The sequence below is a fragment of the Myotis myotis genome, unplaced genomic scaffold (genome assembly GCF_014108235.1).
Source record: "Myotis myotis isolate mMyoMyo1 unplaced genomic scaffold, mMyoMyo1.p scaffold_m19_p_15, whole genome shotgun sequence".
NCBI classification, from domain to species: domain Eukaryota; kingdom Metazoa; phylum Chordata; class Mammalia; order Chiroptera; family Vespertilionidae; genus Myotis; species Myotis myotis.
Genome location: NW_023416319.1, coordinates 22572044 through 22585076, shown reverse-complemented (window position 1 = coordinate 22585076; position 13033 = coordinate 22572044).

Below are 13033 nucleotides of genomic sequence, written 5' to 3'. Positions count from 1 at the left end.
ATTAGATATAAAATTGGCTAATGCCCTGCAGGCAATAGAACCATAACTTGAGAATTAGATATTTTACCTTTCAGAATTCATTTACTTCTCTACTGGGCACAAGTCTACTAGTGCAGAAGTAACTTTAAAATTGGCCTTTGATCAACAGTAAGCAGAAATTCAAGCAAAGGTTCATTCCCCAGCCCAGCTCATTGTTAATCCTTGGGCACGCCTGTAAACAGTGTTCCACTATGACGCTGAGAAGACATGCTAAACTCCCTTGGCCTTCTTTCCAAATTTTGAGTTCCAGTGGCTCCAGTTGGGTTCAGGCAGATCAGAAGTTTTGTAGTTCAAATTCGGAGTTGCCTTTGAATGTGTGAGTTTGTTCAAACACTAAGAAGTGGAATTAACATTTGTATTAGTCTGCTAGGACTGCCATAACAAAATACCCCAGACTAGGTGGCTTAAACAACAGAAATTTATTCTCTTAAAATTCTGGAAGCTGGAAGTCTGAGATTGAAGTGTCAACAGGTTTGGTTTCTGCTGAGGTTTCTCTCCTTAACTTGTAGATGGCTGCCTGCTCACTGTGTCCTCACATTACCTTTTCCATGTGGGTGTACCCTTAATGCCTCTTCCTTTTTATATAAGGACACTAGTTCTATTGGATTAGGGCCCCACCCTTATGACCTCCTTTAACCTTAATTACCTCCTCAAAGGCCCAGTCTCCAATAATAGTCATAGTGGAGAGTAGGACTTCAACATATTTAGGATTTACTCTGTGCTAAGGCTTTCAAATACACAACCTTCTTGAATGCTCATCCCACCTTGTAGAGATAGGTGCATTTTGCAGATGGTCCGGAAAGTTAAATATCTGCCCAAGATCACCTACATACCAAGGGGCAAGGCTGTTGTCTGACTCTGGGGAGACCATGATTGTTGTGTAAGACTCCCTCCACGTTCTGTGTGGAGTAGGGTTCGGTATCTGAAAGAGGAGCTGCACAACAAATGAGAGAAAAATGACACGAGATAATTTTGCAATATTGGGGGACCAGGCGGGTAAGTCTCGAAGGACTTCCTCCGATGCTCAGGCTGCTCCAACCTTTTATTGATCTGGAGGAGCCCTTAGGGTAAGGAGGTTTGTCTGGGGTAGCCCTAGGGTAAGGAGGTTTCAATGATACACAGATACTATCATGATTAAAGGTAGGGAGGTTGCTTCAGCTATTTACATGAATAAAGGTAGGGAGGTTGCTTCAGCTACCATTATCTAGATTAACTGGGTGGTATCTAGATTAACTGGGTGGTACACAGCCCTGACCTTTGCTAGGGCTTCAAGGTTACTAACTTTTGGGTGTCTCTGTCTATACTCAGCTAGTGAAGACAATAAATAGACTCCGGCACATGATATAGGGAGTCAGATTATGGAAACTTCCCAAGCTCCTGCACTTGTGGAACTTGGGAAGTTTCCACCACCTCTATAATGTCCTTATATTTGCTATTTATTGTAATCCTCTGTCCCTTGAGATGAAAGGTGCTATGGGTGTCTCTTCTGGGCAGCAGCATCTAAAGATGCCAAGGAGACTGAATCACAGGAGCAGCCAGTGCTGAGACCTAGGATTTCAGAGACCAGAGAAAGTGTGGGAAAACAATCACTAACCCCGCCCCCCCCCCCCCCCCCAAATTCCTGGGAGCTGCAAGATGCAAGAGAGGAGGACACAGGCAGCTGACCTGTGACTGGGATTGGTCAGGGGAAAACCTGGAAGGGTCCTGATGACTTGGGAGAGACCATCTGAGGGGCTTCATGAATTCCCTCACTCCCTTCTTCATGCCCTCTCTTACTACTTACTCAATTCATATTTATTGAGCTCCTCCTGTGGCCAGCACCACCAGGTGCTGGAGGATTTACAACTACTAAGGGTCCCTTTCATGATTCTCCCTAAAGGTCCCTTTTTAGGAACAATAGTGTCTCCTACCTCCACTCCAGAAAAAAAAGAAAAAGAAAAAAAAATTGCCCCTTACTAAGAAATAATCAATTAATTTTTCATTTTCCTTGGTTCAAATCCTACCTCTGCCATTGGTTAGGTTTATGACCTATTTCACCTCTTAGCCTCAGTTTCCTTACCTGAAAAAATAGGCTAATACCTACCTCACTGAGTTAAGAGAAACAAATGATATAACATAATAGACATATGAAGGTTCTTAGCACAATGTTTAATACCCAAGCAAGGCCCAGTAAAGGGGATCAGAATATGTCACCCCCAAAAATGCCACTATTTTTAGAATTGTTTTGAGCTGAAAGCAATTAGCTCTCTGCCCTTGCCCTTCCTGTCCAGAAGCAGGATATGTTTCCCTTTGTAAAGGTAACATAAGCTCCATTTGTAAACATGTGCCCTCTCCAATATAACTTTTATCACCTGAAAGGACTCTTATCTGCATAACAAACCTTACTAACTTACAAACCTTTTTAACATAAAATTTTCTAGTCACCTTCCCATAACTTACCCACCTGCGGTTGAAGGATATAGCCTATGTCAGGAACGCAGTCATGCTAGTCTGCTCTCCCCCTCCTCTGGCCTGGTTTCTCCTCTCATCCCTCCTTTCTCAGTCACTTTGACAACCACAGGAGGGGGGCTCTAATAAGGGTACTCTGAATAGTGGGAGATAGATCAAAATAATAGTAGCTTGCTATGTGACAGGCATTTTCTTCCATTACCTCATTTCTTTTTTATATAGCCATCTCTGAGGTGAGTACTAATAATTATCTCCATTCTACAGATGAGGAAAACTGAGGATGAGAGTGTAAAATTGTGCCCAAGGTCACTGAACTGGTAAATGGCAGTCAGATAATGAGTTGTAACCTCCTTACTAGATTGCATCCCACTGGGTTGGGATGGCCCAAGAGATCTCCCAGGTATCCCCAGAGAGCCTCTGGAACTAGGACTAGGTCAGCCTCAGTGGTTTCCATGCCTCATATTAACAAACGATACTGTACAGACATTTTGCATAATACTTGCTTCATATGGACAAGGCCTCAAGAACTGCCCATAATTTCATATATATTGAAAGGGCGAGGACTACGCCCTCCACCTTGCCCCAGGATAAGGGCTACGCCCTCCACCTTGCCCCAGGGTAAGGGCTATGCCCTTCATCTTAACTTGGCCATGTGCTCAGCAAGCTTCTTCCCGGAAGATAGTCAAGGGAAGTGCACGCCATCACTATGACCACATCCTGTGTACTCACGCCTGGCCAATCAGCAGGGCCCACAGTCCTTTCTCCTCCCCTTACCCCAAACCCCTATAAAACCTCTCTCCACACAGAGTTCTCTCTCTCTCGGCCACTGGAGCTTACCGTTGCATCGGTGAGTGTGGCAGGGGAGCCAAACCTAGGTTTGAAATGAATGACTCTTTGCTTTTGCATCGGACTCGCTGGCTCCCTGTGGGTTCTTGGGAATCATGAAATCTGGGCACAACATTTGGGGGCTCGTCCGGGATTCCCAAGACCATCGAGGGACCCCCGATCCGAAGAGTCTGACTGACCGCGGTATGTGTGTGTCGTTGTATGTTCTGTTCAGTGTGAGCTCGTTTCTGGAATCTGTAATTGCCTGAGGGGTCTAGGCGGACGCGCCGTGAACGACCACAGGCAGGGGAGAGTTGGAAGACGTTCCGCTCCCCAGGAGGGATGGATATGCCCCTCACCCCAGGAGGGATGGATATGCCCCTCACGAGGGATGGATATGCCCCTCGCGGATTTGAGACAAGGCAGGTCACTCCTGCCGGTTTGGCGTAAGGCCAACGTCTAGTTGCTTCCATGGAGTTGGAAGCCTGTATTTTCGGGCCCTGTTTAGTGTTCTGTGTTTGTACTGGACGGATGGTATGGGATGGACTCAGACTGCTCCTTTGGGTATTGTGATTAATCATTTCAAGGAGATTGGGGGAGGCTTTAGAGCTCCCTCAGCAGTTGGGAAGTTGTTAGGAATTGAATGGATTGTTTAAAGTCTGAATGAATGTCTGGTGAAAGTGTGGGAGTGTGGAGGGAGGGGGATTGCCCTCCCCCCTCCTTTGTGTGGCGGTCGGGCGGCCGCCTGAGTGAGGGTATGTGGAAACAGGTCACCCCCTCCCCAAGTAAATGCGTCTGGGACTTCTGTGCACGTGTTAGGAGAAAAGCTGGCTTAAAACTAATGTGCGCACCGTCCGTTTTCGGATAGGGTTTTGGACTAGCGTATTTAATTTGCTACCTAAGATTTTAAAAAGTTCTGCAATATAATGTTGGCCATCTATCTTTTAGGGGTTTTGGTTTGCTCTTCCCTTGTTTATTGTGAGAATGAGGAAATCATCTTTTCTGTCAGAGAACAGTTTAGACCGCCACAATGTTGAGCTGCCTGACTTGGCAGCCGCCATGTTGGCCGCATGGCATGCCGTGCCCCTGGGGGCCGCCATCTTGGAACAGCAGGCCCCTCCCTCTGACTTAGTCAATTACAAAAGGAATGTCTGCTCACTGAGGCAGGATGGGATTTCAGGGGTGGAGTTTTAAGGCGGAGTTTTACTAAGGAAATGCAGATGGGGCAGAAAGTGTGCCTGCCTCCCAGATTTATTTAATACTAAATTAGCAATCATGGTCTTAATATAATTTTAGTGGTATGATAGACCAATGTTTTGAGCAGTTGGCTTTATAAGGGCCGACAATAGAGCTTGTATTTCTTAATGGGCTTGTAGATAGAGAATTGAAATGCTTTTACAAATTCATAAATGCATCCAGGATTTCTGTGCACATGTAAAGGAAAAGGCCAGTTTAAAAACGAGTGCGCATAGTTTTGAGCTGAACTTGACCTTTTGCTGTGTACAGAATAAAAACCCGAGACTGTTTTGGCCTTAATAGTTATGGGTTTGCTTCTTGAATTCCCCAGCAGGAAAATTGTGACCATTTTGAAATTTAGCAGCTATGCCAGGATAGCAGTAATCCAATTTCTAAAGTAAAGTACAATTATTTCAGGTAGAAACTGTGGTTTAAAAGTTCTAGCTACCTGGAAAGCATGGCCTTGGTATGATGGGAGGAAAAAGAAATGTTAAATGGATGGTAGACCAGTGAGCTGGGACTGGTCACTGATGGTGGATTGTGAAAAGGGCTGGACGTGGCCTAACTTCTCCTTCCTTGGTACCCCTGAAACGTCTGAGGGTACTTCTGGCCTTGGTTTTCCAATGTGTTAAATCTGTCGATTTTGTTGTTTCACCGAAATCCTCTTGAAGGACATTGAATGGTTCTTTCCTTCCTCTTTAACTTTTGGGGGATTGTGTGAATGGATTACTGATGTAGATTATCAAGAATCTCTAAGGTACTTGTCCTGTATCTGGAGGAATGGCTTCTAGATGGTATTCACCGTCTCTGGGACTTCCGGAGGGAAGTCAAAGCTCGGACTGGCTAAGGGTTCGGATCTGGCCTATCTTTTAAAAAGGTAGAAAAGAAGCATTCCTAAGCAGTTTTCTACTGCCTCTGTTTAGGGACTTGTTCTGTATCTCGACACAAGTGAAACTGATTTGTTGGTATTTTGTGGTATAAATGTGGCATGTACCTCGAAGTTCTTAATGGGGAATGTATCTAGTTATCGTGCCTATTTAGTCTTGATTTCCTTGTTCAATATGAGTACCGTTTCTATCTGGATGAGACATAGGTCAAGAATCCTGTCCTGGGATGTGGGAAAGGGAGGCCCCCACATCTGTTCCTGTCAGGCCCCCATCAGGGGACTTGGGTGGTGTTCCTGTTATCTGCTCAAGATCCCAAGACTGTAAAGGTACTTGTTCACTGAAAGGGTGTAAGTGTAAGTATTTATTTGATGTTTGTATGTCTACTTGGATATAATTATTTGTTCATGTAAGTGTGGAAGTCTGTGGGAAAAAAAAGGCAACACGCTTGCCCCAAGAGCGCTTGCTCTCTGTCAGAGGTGGAATCTGCCCGCCTAACTAGTAAACATCTCTGTCTGTTTGTTTGCTGGGAACTTTGATTTGCTCTGGGTTGGGATTTTGGAATTCTGGGGTAGATTTAAAAGGTATTTGTGGCTTTTCTAGTCTGATTGGGACATTTAAGGGTGGGGCTCACAGTTCCTCAGGGCAGAGATTCCATGTGCCCTTCCCCCTGCCTGTGCTGAATTAAATAATACAGGCCAGTGTTATTTGGCTTGCTGGTTAAAGGAAGACAATGGGCCTTAGAATCTGTAAAGGTGAGCAGGAATGAAGCTGGTCAAATGTACTGCAAGGGTTTGGTACCTGTTGCTGCTAGCAAAGGAGGGGCTGATACCCACTTCTAACGCACTCCCTTGAATGAGGCCTGGTTGCTGCTCTGCCACAAAGGGAACTGATAGAAAGGCCAAAAAAAGCAGATGGCTGTAGCTGATAAACAGTGTTACCTAGAAGCCATCAGGACTTTGAAGTTCTCCAAGAGAGGAGGAATCTGACTCGGAGACTGGCGAGGACTGGGTGGCTTTTCTTTAACAATCTCTTTCCTTGAGAGGGCTCCAAAGGGTGCACGAGGACATTTGGCCGCGCCTCCGCACCATCTACGAGACCAGCCCAACCCCAACTCCTCATTAGCACAGACCAGGAGATTGGGTCCACGTCAGAAGGCACCACCAGGAGATCCTAGAGCCACGTTGGAAGGGTCCCTACACTGTGGTGCTGACGACCCCCACCGCTCTCAAGGTAGACGGCATCGCGACCTGGGTCCATCTGGAAAGACTTCATCACCAAATGGAGCATCGATCGAGATCAACGCAACCCGCTCAAGCTCAAGCTACGGCGTGCTCGACCTGCCTGATGCCGGTAACATGACTTGGGATCACTCCTGTCACCAGGAGCCCCCACAATACTGTGTAATAATGCCTGCATCTTCATGGACATGGATCCAAAGAGACAAGGACAATTTATGGGATCACATGTTTAGTAGCAGAAGATTTGGCTGCCTGAAGCAGCCATGATGCCAATATTATGTTTCATTGTATTGATATGTTATATTAACCTTTGATTCTTTTGCAGGTTTGAATGTATGTTGGCTGTCCTGGAAGGGAGCTGTGTGGGGTGACCCCCAAAAGTAAAGGGTGCCTAGCTGCCAAGAGGGCAGGTGCCCAGCTGGGCAGGGAAGGGTGCCCATCAGGTTTTGGTCTCTGTTGAGAGACAGCTAACAGTTGGCAGCCTGTAATACTGTCTTGCAGACCTGAGTCACCATGTCAGGGTTAGTAAAGCTGGAAAAAGCCTGTTTAGAATAGAAGGTCTGAGGCATAGTTATGCATAGAAAGAAGGTTTTATACCAACAGTTACTGTTTTGTTTTAAATCCATGAAAAGGAATTAGCAAGGAAAGTCAGAAAATCTTAGAGCAGATCAGTATGTTTTTCTCCTTATGTAATTCCTCCGAAATCTGGCAATGCTAAATAAGTCATGGCAAATATCAGGCTTTGCGTAGATACAATAAGACTGATTCCTAATAGTGGTTTTATTAACGGAAAACTTTGACTGGAGTATCATGTTTTAAAGAGCCCTGTCTGAACTCTAAAGATTTGAAGCCACTAAGAATGCCACGAAGAAAGCCTGGTATCCTGCTTGGGAGCCCTGAAGATGGCTGGCGCTGGAGCGTCAGGCCCATGCCCTACCATCACTGGCAGTTGGTAAGAGTAGAAGGGGAGCAGTAAAGATGCCTCTGCATCCCTGCGGAACCCCCACACACTCTGGGCCGCAACAAGTAGGAGGGCTACTGAGATGGGCCTTAAAGCCTGGAGCGTGGGCTCAGGTGGAGTTGCTACAGGTGAGGGATTCACCTAACTCAGCAGATACTGCAGGCAGGCCTGATGGCAGCTGGATGGCTTGGCTTCCTGGCCCTACGGGGCACATTAAGGTTCAACCATGAAATTCCAGCAAAGGTAGTCAGTTACCATTCTTGTTGTGTTTATGCAAACATCAGGAATCTTGATTTGGCTTTTTGATAGTCATGGAGGAATTTTAAGAAGAAAAATCCTGTTTCAATAGAAGTTGTTAAATCTAAAATGGTTTCTTTCCCTTCCACCGGGCCATTTGTTAAGCTTATAGGGATAGTTCAGTTGATAGTTCTGTGTGCCCAGTATGGGCCTCTAGCAATGGTGGAATAGAAATGCAGTCCGTCTCATGATTGAGCCGGAAGTTCCAAGACAAGGGGGGAATGAAAGGGCGAGGAGTACGCCCTCCACCTTGCCCCAGGGTAAGGGCTATGCCCTTCATCTTAACTTGGCCATGTGCTCAGCAAGCTTCTTCCCAGAAGATAGTCAAGGGAAGTGCACGCCATCACTATGACCACATCCTGTGTACTCACGCCTGGCCAATCGGCAGGGCCCACAGTCCTTTCTCCTCCCCTTACCCCAAACCCCTATAAAACCTCTCTCCACACAGAGTTCTCTCTCTCTCGGCCACTGGAGCTTACCGTTGCATCGGTGAGTGTGGCAGGGGAGCCAAACCTAGGTTTGAAATGAATGACTCTTTGCTTTTGCATCGGACTCGCTGGCTCCCTGTGGGTTCTTGGGAATCATGAAATCTGGGCACAACAATATCAAAAATAAGGAATCACATGATAAACATTTTTGAAACAGACAGAAGTTAGTTTGAAACTAAATAGTCTTTGGGAAGTCATTTAATCTCTGTGAGCTTGTTTCCTCACTGTAGAGTGAGGATATTGCCTCACTTGCAAGGCAGGTAAGATGATCAACTGAGCATCTGTCCTGCTGGAAACCCAGCAAGTATTGTTTCCTCCATTAATGTTCATCCTACAGTCACTTCCTCCCTCCACTGCTGGGAGCAGTAGGGGCAGTGCCAAACGTGGGGCTTGGGAGGGGGCTGGTGCAGAAGCTTGATGCTTCCCTGTTGTTGCTGCCCATCCTGTGGTCACTAATCCTATGGTCATCACCAGTTCCGTCATCCCCTTGCCATTTTCTTGGGTCAAATTCCAACCTTCTTGGGTCATCATTCCAACCGAAACTAATGGGTGTAATACAGGCCACAAGTCACAGGCAACAATGGAAAGCTCTTAGTTCCACCAGAATGACAGTATAAAGCCAGGCAAAACAAAACCGAGCCTTTCTAAAGGGATAAGACCAAAGCAAAAGCCTGAAATCCAACATCTTGAAGTTCAATTTTCCAAAGCGTGTTTCTCCTTTTAATTTAAGAATCTTAAACCAAAACAAACAAAAAGCAGTTAATGGTCTCCTTGAAAGGATGAAGGAGTGTCTGTTTTAAGAAAAAATGACTGCTAATAACTATCTTGGGAGTGATTCAGGCACAAAGTAGAAGAAGAAGAAAGGAGAATAATCACTTTTTCAACTTTATAGTCCAATAAACAAATCCCACGCTAGGGCAACAAAATCACCCCAAATTAAACTTCTGGCTCAATTATGTTCACCTTTCCCATGACTTAGAATTATGTTTGTTTTATTCCCTAACAGCCTTTTTTTTTTTCTATTCCAGTTTAGCCAGTAGGAAGAATGGCCTACCATGGCCTTGCCTGCTTTTTTGATGTTTGGTTCTGAAAAACTCAAGCACATTTCCAGAGAAAATGCTAAAATCATACTTTATCAAAAATATTTTGGGATCATTTGCTTCTGTATATTTTGATTTGTACTTTATCATATCCATTTTGCTTAACTGCAGTACATGTGTCTACCATACACAAAAGAGAAAAAACAAAGTTTCTCTAAGCTTTTATTTTTACAAGGTATTTCTCCTTTCTGAGAAGAGAAATTCAAAAGTTATAGAATGTTAGTGCTATAAAGATGGAGAAACTGAGGCCTAAGGAAGTAAAATGCCTTGTCCACAGCCACACAGCCTCTCCACAGTTCTTGCCAGAGGATAGCTGTCGGTTTGTTTTGGATTCTGTATGAAGATCATTCAGCTTTCCTGAGTTAATGGATTATTGATTACTGTTTAGAAAAATGCACAAAGGAGATTTTTATGTTCCCCACTATGGGAACTTCTTTTTTTCCCTCTTGGTGGGAATGCTAAGAGCATTTGGGACAGGACAATTCTTTGTTATGTGTAGAGGTCCTAAGAGTTTCAGGATGTCAGCATCTTCAGTCCAATAATTGCAGCCAGAGTAATAGCAGTAATGCCCTCAGGCAAACACCTCCTAGGAGGGCAGTAGTGTTCTAAATTGATGCCCATAGCACCTGATGGGAATTCTAAGACCAAAATGATGAGAAGTCCTCCCCCTCCCCCTTACCCTGCCCCAGGGTCTTCTTTAATACTGTCCTCACTAAATAATCATTCATTTTGTCTTTGCAAGGTTTCTTGATCATCCAGGAATAGCCACTAGTAATGTTTATCTATTCACCAGCTTCAGGCATATGGTGCAACATGAAGCAAGAGGCAACTAAGCCCAATGTTCTCAGAACTCACAAAACCCAAATAGCTACTTACTTGTGGACGTGCAAGAACGTGCTCAACATTCTCCTTGCTTTCTAGTAATGTACTATCCAATAGGGTTCCTGGCAGGGGCAATCTATATGTATAGGATCCTTTCAGATCATCTAGCCCAAGAGCTTCCTTTGAAAACCAGAGCCTATATCCTAGGTCAGTGGTTCTCAAAACTTAAGAGTACATCAGAATTATCTGGAAGCCTTGTAAAAACATAGATTGCTGCACACACCTCCCCTCCCTTCCCTTCCATTTGTCTGGGTTGGGACCCAAGAATGTGTGTTTCTAGCAAGTTCCCAGGTGGTGCTGATGTTACTGGTCTGGCTACACACTCTGAGAACCACTGTTCAGGGGTGGCTTCAGTACTAGCATACATCCTCAGAGATTTTAATTCAATCAGTCTTGGGTAAGAACCAGGTCTCTGTATTTTTAAAAACATTTCCCAGGTGATCCTAACATGAAGCCAGGGCCAAGAACCACTATTAGAATCTGTTATGTCTCCCTCCCTTTTTTCTTAAAAGGTTCCTTGAGCTAGTCATATTTTGATTAATCTTTATGACCCAACCTGAATATTCCCTTCCTTTAAAACCAGGATTCTCAAATTTTACTTTACTTTAGAATTTCATGTAACTTTTAAAAGTCTCAATGTCTAGGTAGCACTACAGGCCAAGTAAATTAGAACCTAGGATGCAATCCAAGGATTTTAAAAAATTCCTCAGGTGATTCCAAAGTGCAGCCAAGTTTGAGAATGGGTGCATTACAACCGCCTTACTGATCTTCCCACAGTATGCATTTCTAAATTAAAAAACAATCTTTCCCATGGTAATTCCCAAGGTTTTCCTTTTAATACTGAAAAATGCACAAGATATTTTAACTTGGAATCTTTCCATCTTCTCTATCTACTCCCACTTACATCTGCATTCATGCCTCAATTGTATAATCGTCCTTTAGAGAGACAAAATTTTGCCACATTTGCCACTAAGCATTTTTTATACAAGAAAGTGAGGAACTTTTGGTGAGGAAAGGGTTAAGATGATAGCCTAGTTGCATGCTGGGAAGTGTAGTTCAATAGCAGTGCCTAACTAGTGAAGCACTGTGGGCATCCAAAGAGGTACCCAGTTCTCCACATCCCATCCCACACAGCCTTTTGGAGAGGCAGTGACCAGTAGTGGCTAATACCATGGACATCAGAGTCAGAATGCCAGGGTCAGATCCCAGAGCCACTCCTCACTGCAGCACCCTGAGCAAACTACCTAACCTCCTGGGCCTAAGTTTCCTTTCCTATAAATAGAGAGGAAATAATAATACACATATCTAGACCTTGGGGTTATTATGAGAATTAAATGAATATATATATTGCTTAGAACAGCAGCTGGCACACAATATGCATTCCGTAAGTGTCAGCTTTCATTATTATTGCCTTCACAACTTCTCTCTTGGCCAAAGTCCTATTCTCTTGGACCATAAGAATTGAAAATCCCCTGATTCACAGTCAGGACATAGGAGTTTAGCTGTTCTATGAGAAATTATATCTATTTGTCTTAATGGTCCTCTGGTCATTTCTCTTTAAAATCCTGAGGCTGGGTTTAAGGTGATAGGCTGGGGCGGAGGTCAAACATATTAGCTAACAGATCCTGGCATATATCCCATACTGAGTGTCCCTTGGTTTTGCTTGTCCAGCATCCATCCTCTCTGCTTCTGGTAGGAGCACCGAAGTTTCCTTTGGGGAGCCACCCCTCTCTCATCATGTGCTCTCTTGGTGGAATTGCCACCAAGGTGCTCTGCCTCCCCATGGCAAATAGGCGGGCACTGGACCCAGCTCAGTCCATTGGGCTCTCTCCTCTGGGGAGGAACATGGGGATGAGAACTGACTGGAGAGGATTCACCTGAGGAGACTGCCCATTAGTTCCTGCCACCTAGATCCCCAAGCTCCCACAAGTTTCTCCATTGCTGAAGCCTGGTTGGACAGCCCTTCCCTGAGTTCTGCCAGTCATTCTATTACCAAGGCAATAAGACTCTTTTATGTTTAGGTTGGAAGAGTCCATGTCTGTCACTTACTACCAAAGCGTCCTAAGTGACACCCTCCTCCCTCCCTCCCTCCCTCCCTCCCTCCCTTCCTTCCTCTCTTCCTTTTTTTTCATAAACGGATTGTAAGAAATATTTTACATCACACACACGTGTACACACACACACAGACACAGAGAGAGACACAACAGAAACAAAGGTTTCACAAGGCAATAGTTACTTTTTTTAAAGTATTTTTATTTCTTGATTTGAGAGAGAGAGAGAGAGAGAAATAGCAATTGTTCCACTTATTTATGCATTCATAGGTTGCTTTTTGTATGTACCCTGACTTGGGGTTGAACATACAACCTTGGCATATAGGGACAACACTTTGACCAACTGAGCTACCCGGCCAGGGCCAAAACTATTTCATTCTTTAAAATTCTGCTTATACAATCTGCTTATACTAGATTGATTTTGCAACTCACTAACGCATCTGAAGTGTAGCTTCGAAAACCCTGCTCTATTGAGAAAGCTGCTTAAGCTGACACCCGTTTGCATGTCTGAGTGTTTGCAAAAGGAGGCAGGGCCAAGATGGATCTTTCAAGTCTCATAATAACGATTTGTTTACTTGTAC